The sequence below is a fragment of the Pseudorca crassidens genome, chromosome 18, assembly GCF_039906515.1.
Source record: "Pseudorca crassidens isolate mPseCra1 chromosome 18, mPseCra1.hap1, whole genome shotgun sequence".
Lineage (NCBI taxonomy): Eukaryota > Metazoa > Chordata > Mammalia > Artiodactyla > Delphinidae > Pseudorca > Pseudorca crassidens.
The window spans coordinates 71,382,194-71,394,319 of NC_090313.1; the positions used below are offsets into that span (position 1 = coordinate 71,382,194).

General features: G+C 41.7%; 1 protein-coding gene across 7 annotated transcripts in view; it reads right to left on the minus strand.

The window, feature by feature from the left end:
• The window catches only part of PDS5B (PDS5 cohesin associated factor B), a 197,610-nt gene extending 185,979 nt beyond the window's left edge, over nt 1–11,631 (minus strand). For 5 of the 7 annotated variants that reach the window (XM_067713457.1, XM_067713456.1, XM_067713458.1 and 2 more), the window contains exon 1: nt 11,487–11,631. The gene's annotated coding sequence lies outside the window, so the exon portion shown is untranslated. Of the gene's footprint in view, nt 1–5,711; nt 5,736–10,643; nt 10,889–11,486 lie in introns of those variants that run through there. The other 2 variants (XM_067713453.1, XM_067713454.1) reach the window with 2 other exon arrangements.
• Between the last annotated feature and the right edge of the window lie 495 nt (nt 11,632–12,126).

The window sequence follows — 12,126 nt, forward strand, 5'->3', positions numbered from 1 at the left end:
CACAACTAAAAGTGAACAGCTAAAATCTGTACATTTTATTGTATTTAATTTACATCTCAATATAAATAAATTAAAACAAATTTTAAAAATAAATTTGAGCTCATAGTATTAATTTTCCATTTTTTCTTTGTCTTGGGTTGTCCACATATATACTTAGTGTGTATATATATATATATACACACACATTTATGGGTTATCCGTAATTGTTACTCATCTACTATGTGCCAAACATGATGCTTGCTTACAAAATAACTGTTAAGTTCATGCCTCAAGAGGATAACAATCTAAAGCAAGGAAATACACGATAACAATACACAATGTGAGGGTTTACATTATAAAGATATACACAGGGAGGACTTCCCTGGTGGCGCAGTGGTTAAGAATCCTCCTGCCAATGGAGGGGACACAGGTTCGAGCCTTGGTCCGAGAAGATCCCACATGTCATGGAGCAACTAAGCCCTCGAGCCACAACTACTGAACCTGTGCTCTAGAGCCCTCGAGCCACAATTACTGAGCCCGTGCCTAGAGCCCATGCTCCGCAACAAAGAGAAGCCACCACAGTGAGAAGCCCATGCACCCCAATGAAGACCCAACACAGCCAAAAATAAAAATTAATTAATTAAAAAAAAAGATATACACAGGGACTTGTGAGAAGGAGAAAAGGGCACCATACACTGCCTGAAAGAAGAGTTAGGTAACAGAAAAGCCTTTTCGTTAGGTGAAGGATGAAAAGCAGGACTTCGGACATGCAGACAAGCAGGAATGGATCATTATAAGCAGAGAAATACCACGTGCAAAGACACAGAGGCAAAGAGTCTAAAACAACAGGGAGCTAGGAGCAGTTCAGTGTTTTTCGAGTTTGGAGAACCTATGGAAAAAAGGGAAATGCCAGCAAGGTAGGTAGGTACCATTCTAATGTTAAGGCATTTGCATTATAGAGGCAGTGAAGAGCCACTGAACAGGTTTAAGCAAGGGAAGGACACATACAAATCTGCAACTACAAGTATCACTCTGCTAACACTGTGAGAAAAAGCCTAAAAGAGAGTGAAAAATGGAAGCAGAGCTACCTGTAAGAAGGCACCTGCAACAAGCAAGTCATGTTTCCTTTTAGTAAACCAATCGCCGCACATGGACTGAAGAGAAATTCAAGAACCCCCAAAATGGACAGGAAAATGAGTGAAAATTAAAATCAGAGTGTTCACAGAAAAAAAAAGAATGATCAAAATGGCCCAAACAAAGGATACTCATCTTCACTCATAAGAGAAATGTAATGACATAAATCACAGCAAGATCCTTTCTGACCCACCTCCTAGAGAAATGGAAATAAAAGCAAAAATAAACAAATGGGACCTAATGAAACTTAAAAGCTTTTGCACAGCCAAGGAAACCATAAACAAGACGAAAAGACAATCCACAGAATGGGAGAAAATATTTGCAAATGAAGCAACTGACAAAGGACTAATCGCCAAAATTTACAAGCAGCTCATGCAGCTCAATGTCAAAAAAACAAACAACCCAATCCAAAAATGGGCAGAAGACCTAAATAGACATTTCTCCAAAGAAGGTATACAGATTGCCAACAAACACATGAAAGGATGCTCAATATCACTAATCATTAGAGAAATGCAAATCAAAACTACAATGAGGTATCACCACACACCGGTCAGAATGGCCATCATCAAAATGTCTACAAACAGTAAATGCTGGAGAGGGTGTGGAGAAAAGGGAACCCTCTAGCACTGTTGGTGGGAATGTAAACTGATACAGCCACTATGGAGAACAGTATGGAGGTTCCTTAATAAACTAAAAATAAAACTACCATATGATCCAGCAATCCCACTCCTGGCCATATAACCTGAGAAAACCATAATTCAAAAAGAGTCATGTACCACCATGTTCACTGAAGCACTATTTACAATAGCCAGGACATGGAAGCAACCTAAGTGTCCACTGACAGACAAATGGATAAAGAAGCTGTGGCCCATATATACAATGGAATATTACTCAACCATAAAAAGAAATGAAATTGAGTTATTTGTATTGAGGTGGATGGACCTAGAGTCTGTCCTGTCATACAGAGTGAAGTAAGTCAGAAAGAGAAAAACAAATACCATATGCTAACATATATATGGAATCTAAAAAAAAAAATGGTTATGAAGAACCTAGGGACAGGACAGGAATAATGACGCAGATGTAGAGAATGGACTTGAGGACACGGGGAGGGGGAAGGGTAAGCTGGGAAGAAGTGAGAGAGTGGCACTGACATATATACACAACCAAATGTAAAATAGATAGCTAGTGGGAAGCAGTCGCACAGGGAGATCAGCTCCGTGCTCTGTGACCACCTAGAGGGGTGGGATAGGGAGAGTGAGAGGGAGACGCAAGAGGGAGGGGATATGGGGATATATGTATATGTATAGCTGATTCACTTTGATAAACAGCAGAAACTAACACACCATTGTAAAGCAATTATACTCCAATAAAGATGTTTTTAAAAAAAAGAGAGAAATGTAAATTAAAACTACACTGAGGTACCATTTTTCACCTATCATATTGGCAAAAATCCAAAAAGTATCATTGTATGCTGTTGCGGCAAGGCTATAGGAAAACAACTACTCTCATGTATACATTACTGTGACAACCCTCACAAAGGACAACGGAACTATATCTATCAAAATTATATCCTACAACCCTCATGAAGGACAACTTAACAGTATCTATCAAAATTGTATCCGCTTTATTCTTTGACCCAACAATTCCACTTCTAGGAAGTTAATCTACAGACACACTTGCATGTGTACAAGATGATATATGTACAAGGTTGTTCATGCAGTATTTTTATAATAGCAAGAACTGGAAACAATTTAACTGTCCATCAGTGGGCTAGTTAAATTACGGTCCATAAATGAACACTCTGCAGCTGTTGAGAAAGAGAGCACACATACTAGAACTTTATATACTAATACAGAAAGATCTCCAGGGTATACTGTTAAGTGACATAAATAAATAAATAAAAGGCAACATTTCCAACATTAGTGTAAAACATGTGTTGGGGTGAGGGGAGGCATGGGGTGGGATACATATACTTGTACAGCGTTGTATTTTTTAAACCCCCAGAAGGATATATAAAAAACCCAATAATACTAGTAAGCTATTGTAGAGGAGTCTGGGAACTTTACAGATGAGGAAGGGTATGGAAAAGAGACTTTTTTCTCTTTTTGGTTCTTTACTTTTGAAGTATTACTGTGCAGATAGTGTTAAAAAAAAAACAACTTTGAACTACTGTATCAGAATCAACAGGCTTTGTTAACTCATTTGATTTGAGAAGTAAAGGAGACAGAGAGATCAAGATGACACCCAAGTTGCTGACTTAATGACAAACCCAGCCATTCAACTTAAAAAAAAAATTGTATTAACCAATGCAGATGTTAAAGGATAAAGGAAGGCAGCTCAGTTTTGGACATGTACTGGAAGTGTTGTGTCTGATGGCATATGAGAAAAAGATAGGAAATTGAGAAGAAACGTTAGGGATATGGCTGTTAATAGAAGCCTTGGAGGAAAAAAAGGGAAAACATTTTATATGAGCCTAATTTACCTAGGAATTATTTATTCTGTAAACCCAATTAACCCAGAAAATAAAACTAAAAAGGCAACTAACTCAAAGTGACAGCATAAGGCCACACAATCGTACCCTTTTCTCACAGACACCAGGCTCTCACTAAAAGCTTATTTATTTGTTACATTTAGATAACTTCCCAAGTTCACAACAGATTAGAAACATCAAAAAAGGGTGCGGGTGAGAATTCCCCAGCTGTCCAGTGGTTAGGACTTGGTGCTTTCACTGCCGAGGGCCCGGGTTGGATCCCTGGTCCAGGAACTAAGGTCCCTCAAGCCTCGAGGTGTGGCAAAAAGTAAATAAATAATTTTTTTTTAAAAAGGGTGCAGGTGGAGCTACCAGAGGCAACCATTTGGCAGCAGCATGAGGCAGCAAAAAAAAAAAGATGAGAATACCACCAATACCTCAAAAAAGCACAGCATTCTTCAAGTGCTCTTCACAGAGCCAGAGTACCATATTTTATCATCTAAGACTTGGCCAAAATGGTCCCTCCTTTAAGAAGTTTTTCATGGTTCCTACACTCTTAACCTAAGTAATTAATCTCCCTTTAACAAATTTCCAATTTCAAGTATGTTGTTTACACCTTCCTGAAAGCACTTTATTCTGCCTCGTTTTATAATTATTTTACAATTATAACTGGTATTTTGTGATACCAGTCTCCTTCTTCCCACTTGAATATAGATCTCTTAAATAAAGGTGTATCTTTCATCTTTATATCTCTGAGCACAATTTCCTTACATAGTATAGCATGCAAATATCCATTCAACAAATATCCATCTTTGCCTTCTCTAAAGTGTTGTGAATGGACCTGCCACAAATAGAGTCTCCCTGCCCCAAGTTATAGTTTTCTATTAAGTACTTACATACTTGTCACCAAGGGAAGCATCTGGCCTGCCTTATATCAAAAACTAATTTAAGGGGTGACTGGAAGTGACCGCTAATGGGTTTAGGGTTTCTTTTATAAGAGACAAAAATATTCTAAGAGCAGATTGTGGTGATGGTTGCACACACCTGCGAATGTACTAGAAGTTGATGAGTTGCACAGTTTCAATAGGTGAACTGTATGGAATGTGAATTATATCTCAATAAAGCTGATTTTAAAAATGAGATACCTGCTATTATTCCCCACTTCACAGATTTAAGAAACTGAGGCTTGGCAATTAGGTAATTTATCCACGGTGACACAACTAGCTAGTGATGGAGGGAGGATAAAAACCCAAGCAGTCTTGACTCTATGTCTATATGCTTAACCGCCATGCTCTTCTGCTTTCCTCAGCAAAGGACTTCACTTATCAAGCATCATATTAAATGCCTAAATATGTTCCTACTGCTGTTCAAGTCTTCAATGCTAGTGACCTTCCAAACTCCACGTAGGACTGCAAAGCCTTGACCTAATTATGTTACACCATGAAGGCAGAGGAGAAGGAAAGCAAAACGCTGAAAAGAAAGGGACCAAAGAGACAGAGGAGGAAAAAAATGTACTCAAGATCTATATTTCAAAGCTTTCCATTCTGAGCATAAGACTACATGAAACATTACTACTGCTTGACTGCTATCATCAAAGTTGGTGGGCAGGCCTAATTCACCTGAGCTGGGAGCTTCCTGGACTAGGTCTGCTGAATCCAGGGTTTCTTGGCAAAAGAGACATTTTAGGCCAGATAATTTTTTGTTGTGGAGGGCTGCCCTACACATTGTAGGATGTTTAGCAGCATCCCTACCTCTACTCACTAGATACCAGTAGCACCACTCTTCCCGCCCCCCTCCCCCCACCCCCAGTTGTGACAACCAAAATGTCTCCAGGCATTGCCAAAGGTCCTTGGGCGAGGAGCTGGGGAAGGAAGCGGTGTTCAAAATCACCCCCATTTGAGAGCCGCTGGCCTAGACTAAAGGTAAAGTTGAAAAAGGGCCAGCCATTTGATATTAACTCGTGTATATAATAACTGGAGACAAAAACTTTTTTTTAACCAGCTTTACTGAGATTCTTTGACACATAAAAATGTAGATATTTAAGGTATACAGTTTGTCTTTTGATATATGTATGCACTGTGAAAAGATCACCACAATCAAGCTAATTAACACATCTCTACATACTTACCATTTGGGGGGGTTGGGATAGGGGGTAACAGACAAGAGCCTTTTAAATCAATTGCCTCCCAAACCTACTAAGAAAAAAAACTTATTTCATTAAAAAAAAAATGTGAAGCTGGGATGGGGGCAGCATGTAGGGATTAAATAGGAACAAAGCTCATGTAGTCATGCCAACTTCTGCACAGGTCAGCATGTAAGGTCCCTGACACTAGCAGAATATCAACTATAAAGAGGGACTACTAAAGATCAAAAAATAGATCTAAAGAACATTAGAAATGAGAACTGCTCCCTTTGGTTTGAAGAAAAATCAGTTTCCCTTATAATAAAAACTAAGTGTTCCTCATCTCTGGAAGAACTGAAATATCAAAGTCAAGGCTGCCACCCCACCAGGGAAGAGGAGCAAGTCAAATGACAGTATAAATAAAAATGAAATGACAGTTGGGGCACAAGGGGGGAGTGGTGAGACAGGACAAGTAGGCAGTAGGAGATAGAGCTTACCCTATATGAAATTACTTGCCCTGACTCTCAAATCTCCCTTCCTGCCTTTATATAATCTTCCATTAAGACCAAGTTAAGGGCTTTCAATACTTAACCTCTGGTTATTGTTCAAAGTCTAGCACTGCAGCCTCTCCATTCAGAGCACTGCTCCCCCTCAACGTGCCATGGGCTCTGAAACCTTATTTCTCTCTAAAAGTTCCATCTCCCTCAAACCATTTTAGATGGGGGGGAGGGGTGCACAGATAACTTAACCTACTCAATCTAAAGTGTGCGCTGCAAGTAACCTCTGCCCAATAAGCATACAAAAATGTTTTCCCCTCCTCATAATCAACAAAATGCAAACCCAAAACAAGATACAAACTTCACATATCAAATCAGCAAAAGGCATAAAGTTTAATAAAGCCCAACGTTGGCAAACATGTAACAGTCATAGTCATATACTGTCGGTTTGTGTAAGTAGTTACAACCTACATACCACTCAAAAGGAGTCAGAATAAATTGTGGTGACACATGCATATAATACTCTAATCATTGTTTAAATTATGTTGATCTATATGTGCCAATATGAGAAGAGCTACATGACATCAACTACAGAAAAAAGTAAATTTCAGGAAAAAAGTAAACAATATAGCTTTTAATAACAACAACAAAAAAAAGCAGTAAGTATAATACTATTTGCATCAATTTTTTGAAAAGTAAATTTTCTGAAAACTGTTAACAGTGGATTACCTTTTAGGGGGAAGAGATAAAGTAGCTTTTATTTTTATTTTCTGTACCACAAGAATTTCCTTATCATATACATGTATAACTTTTAACTTAAAATATACAATTCTTTAAAGTACTCTGTTCCCGCCAACCTTAACAACAACTCTCACTACCAACTCTCCATACACACCCCAACCCCCATCCCAATGTCTGAAGGTTAGCTGAAATTGCCTGGCGGAATTTCAACTACTTAGGGATGCATTCTGTAAATACACTTTGGATATATATCTGGGACTTTTCTTTAAAAATCTCTTCCCTTACTTCTCTAAAACCACCTCTGAGATGAAAGGGAAAAAGAATCCCTACACTGCCCAGGGAACCACAAACTCTTGTTTCCTTTTGGGCCCCCTAACCATTCTCTCCAAGAGAGAGACAATGCTTGTGGTCATAATGTCCCCTCCTTCACTCTCCCACATAAAGAGCAACCTCAACTGTCACTGAAGAGGGAGGAAGGCCTGGCCATGGTAGAATCACTTAACAGCAGGGATCCTACTCTGGTTTTTCTCAGCTCTCATCACCTTGGTGCAAGTGGCAAACCACCACTCGAAACTTCTATAGGGCAGAGTCTCAGTCCTGTTTATTACATCATCCATGGTACAGTATATATATGAAGCTTAGTATTTGTTCATTTTAACTGAATCAGGTCAGAGCAATCTCTGTCAAAGGGAAGCAAGTTAGTGGAGTACTTCTAGATCATGGTCCTTTAAAGATGCCTCAAATTAGCTTCCTGCTTATCAGTCTTTCCTCCACTCCCCTTGGCTAACTTATAAGTGTTACACAGCTAAACCAAGTATTTCTAATTACTGCTTATTACTGATGTCTAATCATTAGAGCACAATAACTATCATGGATATTTTTAAACATCTCAGAGTAATGGCTTTAAGATTTAAACAACTAAATTTAACTAATCTGAGTTTAATCTTCACGATTTTCTCACAGAGCATGATCATCCCTATCAACTGAAACAATTACAGCAAACTTATCCTTAATTTTGAACTAATTAGTGAGAAAGAGTTATAAAACCTTTTTAAGTATTGGGGAAAATGGTTATAATCAGGTGGTTCATGACAGTACAGTGTGAGGAAGAACTGACCTCTACACTCCAAGGAAGCACAATTTTGAACCATTTGGCAACTTCTTAAATAAACTAAAAAAGTAAATATGTTCTCAGAGAAATTACTGGGTTTATTGTTAGACTAAGTATTTTTGGAATTTTTAACATTTCCAAACAGGAATACTCAAACCAAATACAATTTTCTCCAAACACCTACTGTAACTGGAAGCAAATGACTTGTGTAGCAAATTGAGTTTAAAAGTAAAAAAAAAGAAAGTAAAAAATAAAAAAAAACACATTCATGCACACATGCATCTTATAACAAAATAAAGTTCAACACTAACTTCCAAATTACCCTGGCTTACAAGTTTAACAAAGAATAAATAAATGCCTTGTCAAATACTGTTACACAATGAAAGATCAAGCAACTCCAGGAGACAGAGACATGCAAGAGGTTATCTTCTGAGACAATTTAAGTGGACCGCATCCTGGATAGAAATTATTAAAACCAGACTCTGAAACAGATGGTTAACCTCGAAACTTTCTTGGTTGAATGAAAAAAAGGGGGGGAAAGGAGAAAGAGAATAATATGCTACCTGGCAATAATTTTAAATATTGCTTAAGTCCTGAATAAAACAATACAGACCACGTGGATACTTCTAAGCCTCCAGGAGATGTAAGGGCTGCCTCAATTCCACAAGAATATGACTGTGACTTTGAATAAATCAATCAAGTTACAATCTGAACCTAATTTCTCATGCATATAATGAGTTGGAGATCATCTAAATTTCCTTATAGCTCTCTAACACTAATAAAGGAAACACAAATTTATTCTTTTCTAACATAGATTATATACAGTACTTGTCATCCAAGCGAAATCACTGAGCTCTCCTGTTAGTTCTAGGCACACATGATCAAAAGAAGTAGCACTGAAGAAGCCACAGGACAATCCTAATCTCCAAGAGGGAGAAGCAGAAAGAACACAATCTCCCAAAATATTCCCCTCTACACAAAGTTTTGGGTACCATTCAGTCTTCACCAGGGTAAGCCCTGTCTAATACAGCGTATCACTTTATTTTAGGCTTAACAAATTATTGACAAAGCCTGGTCCTCAAAACATGACTCTTTGTATCCATTAAAGTTGCAAACCATTTTAAAATAAATTTAGAAATTAAAACTTTTATCCAACAGCCAACTCAGTAGAACTACTTGTCAAATATGCTTAGTACAAAACATTCCACGACAGCAAGGATCACTATCTTCACCACGTTATCTCCTCTAATTCTCGGGAAAAGTGAGGAAAAAGGCATAACCAGACAAGAATGAAAGTGACAGGAAGAGTCAAAAGCCACTGTAAAAAAACAAAGTTAACACAAGGAGAATCAACCTCAACAAAAAAGGAGAAAATAAGAAAGGGCACAAAAGTTCTTTAAGAAAAAATAAAGGCCAATACAAACACTACCTTGTCATTTAAAATACTCACACGTTCAAGTAAAACCCAGAGTATAATTTTTTAAACCATCAAAAAAGCACACACAAAAAATCACTATTTCAGTAATCAAAGAATATCTAATGTGCACCTTTTCTATATACATTCGTACATTTATTTTGAAAGAATAATGTTCTCATTTAAGGTTTTTTTTTTTGAAAGAATAATGTTCTCAATTTTTTTTTTACAGTTAAGGTTTTCAAAATAAATCTACCTTTCTACAAGAAGTTCCATGTTGAAACTGTCACCTACATATTCATCACTATAAATTTTAATTAGGTTTTCTGCTATCACCAGACGACAGCAGATTAATCGTTCCACAAACTGACCTGCACACACCAGAGGCATGCTCATCTTATTGTCTAAAATTGCTAACATCTCCGACATATGTACTGCATAAATAAGTGTCCTTTCTAGCCCATATTTTGCTTGATACCATGTTTGTGCTTTTAACTATTTTACTTGACTACTGCTTACGTAAGTATAGAAAATGCTCTATCTTGGAACTTCATCTACATGTGTTGAGAACAATGATTATACTGCCATTCAAGTTTTAAATAATTATGACTTACAGCTCGCCTCATATATAAACACACTTGAACTTTTAGAAGTTATTAGGAAGACAGTAGAAGACCTCCAAAACTCACTCAAGACCACAGACCAACCTTCGAACGTAAAGGCTACATCCACAGTCTCCCAAACGGTTTAACAAACAGGGTTGGGTAGGGTCGTTCAGGACAGTACTGCCCATCCATCATTTCATAACAGAAGTGTGAGAAGAGCGTTCAAAGCATGTCCTTCAAAATCAAATAAAGGATTCCCTTTCGGGAGTTGGTTAGGATGCCTAAACGTGTCAAGTAGGCAGGGACCTGCTCTTTCAAACCCTACCCCGAGTTTACACCGGCCGCGAAGGAACGCAGGAACAGGCAACTCTGAAGCCGACGAGGTGCAGCGTTTCAGGGTTCAGACTCATTCCCTCGAATAACTGTACCGCGGCTTAACGTAGCTTCAACGTATATACCAATAGGCAACAGCAGCAAGAAACCACAAACAAGCGTTTCCTCTCGACTAGAAACTTTTCAGGTGTCACTAAGATAAGAGACTGCAAAAATGTCAACTGTACAGCTGCACACCGTTTGCATGGTCGCTCCGACTCCGAGGCTTCCGAAAGGAAAACTAGAACTCAGTGGTGGCCCGGGAGAAGCCACTCCAGCCCGTGCTGGACTCTTCCTCAACTAGGTCCTCGGGTGCCTCCAGCACCAGCTCCAAGAGGCGCGGTAGGCGCGCTTTATCTCCCGCGACTGGCAAGTAACAGGATAAAAATGTCACTCGGTCGGCCCGTTGTCGTCGCCCGGAGCGGAGGCTGCACGGCGCGGGCGACCCAGCGGCGGGGGCGAGGGCGCCGAGGCCCGCACACCGCCCCGAGGTCAGCCCCGACCCGCGCTCCCCGCCCCTCGCCCGGAAAGGGGAAAACCCGCCCGCGGGAGGATTCAACAGGAGCGCCGCGCCGCCCGCCTGCCGCCCGGGAAACAGCCGCCGGGCTGCCGGGCGCTGGGGGAGGGGCGGCGGGGCGGCGGGCAGCCGGCGCGGACCCCCGGCCGCGCGCAAGGTCACCGCCCGCCGCCCGCCGCCCTCGTCGCCGCGGGCGCCCCAGCCCTGCCAGGGCGGCAAGTTTAATTTCCAGAGGCTGCGGCTGAGCCCGCGGCGTGGAGGGAGCGCGCCGGCCGTGGGGCCCTCCCCACCCCCACCGCAGAACCCGGCCCACGCCCCCGGCCCGCGCCCTACTCCTCCCGGCCCCGCCGCCGCCAGGCAGCCAGCGGCTGCAGCCCCCGATGCCGGGAGGCGAGTCTCGGCTGGCAGGCGGGCGGCGCTTGAGCCCCGCCACAGACTCAGCCGCGGTGGCGGGCGCTGAAAAATGGAGCGCGGCGACCAGAGGGAAGAGACATTTTCTTCCCGTTAACTGAATTGCTTCCTACCTCCGGGTGGCCGACTCGCTACTCCTCTCCGCTGCTCTCCGGGATCCGCCGCTGCCGCCGCATCCAATCGCCTCCTCCCCCCCCTCCCCTTCCGCAGCCAGCCCGGCCGTTCCTCCTCCTCTCCGCTTCAAAATGGCGCCAAGCGCTATTCGGCGGCTGCTCCAATCGAACCGCCGCGGACAGCACCCGGGGGCAGGCAGAGCGCCGCGTGGGTGCGCAGCGCCCCCTGCCGACCGGACAGCCTCGCGCGCGCGCGCTCGCCGGCCCTTCCGCCCCGCCCCGTGCGCGCGCGCGTGCCCGCCTCCGCTCCGCCCCGCCCCGCCCGTCGCGCGCGCACGCAGCCACACGGGCACGCCGCCGCTGTAGCCGCGGTGGCGGCGAGACCGGTAGCTGTCAATGCTTTCTCGCTTCCTTGACGTTTGCCGAAAACCACATAAATTGTTATATATCTCTAGCCTTACAGATAAAAGTTGGGAATTTTTTAAAACAGTGAAATTGAGTACTAATGTTGTGCGAAGTAAATAAAATTGGTGTTTACTTTGCTCCTTACTTGGGAACTCTGACCTAGTGACCTCAAAATGCCATCAAATAGCTTTTTTCTGCACTGTGTGTGTAATGTCTTTACTTAATCCCACAGCTT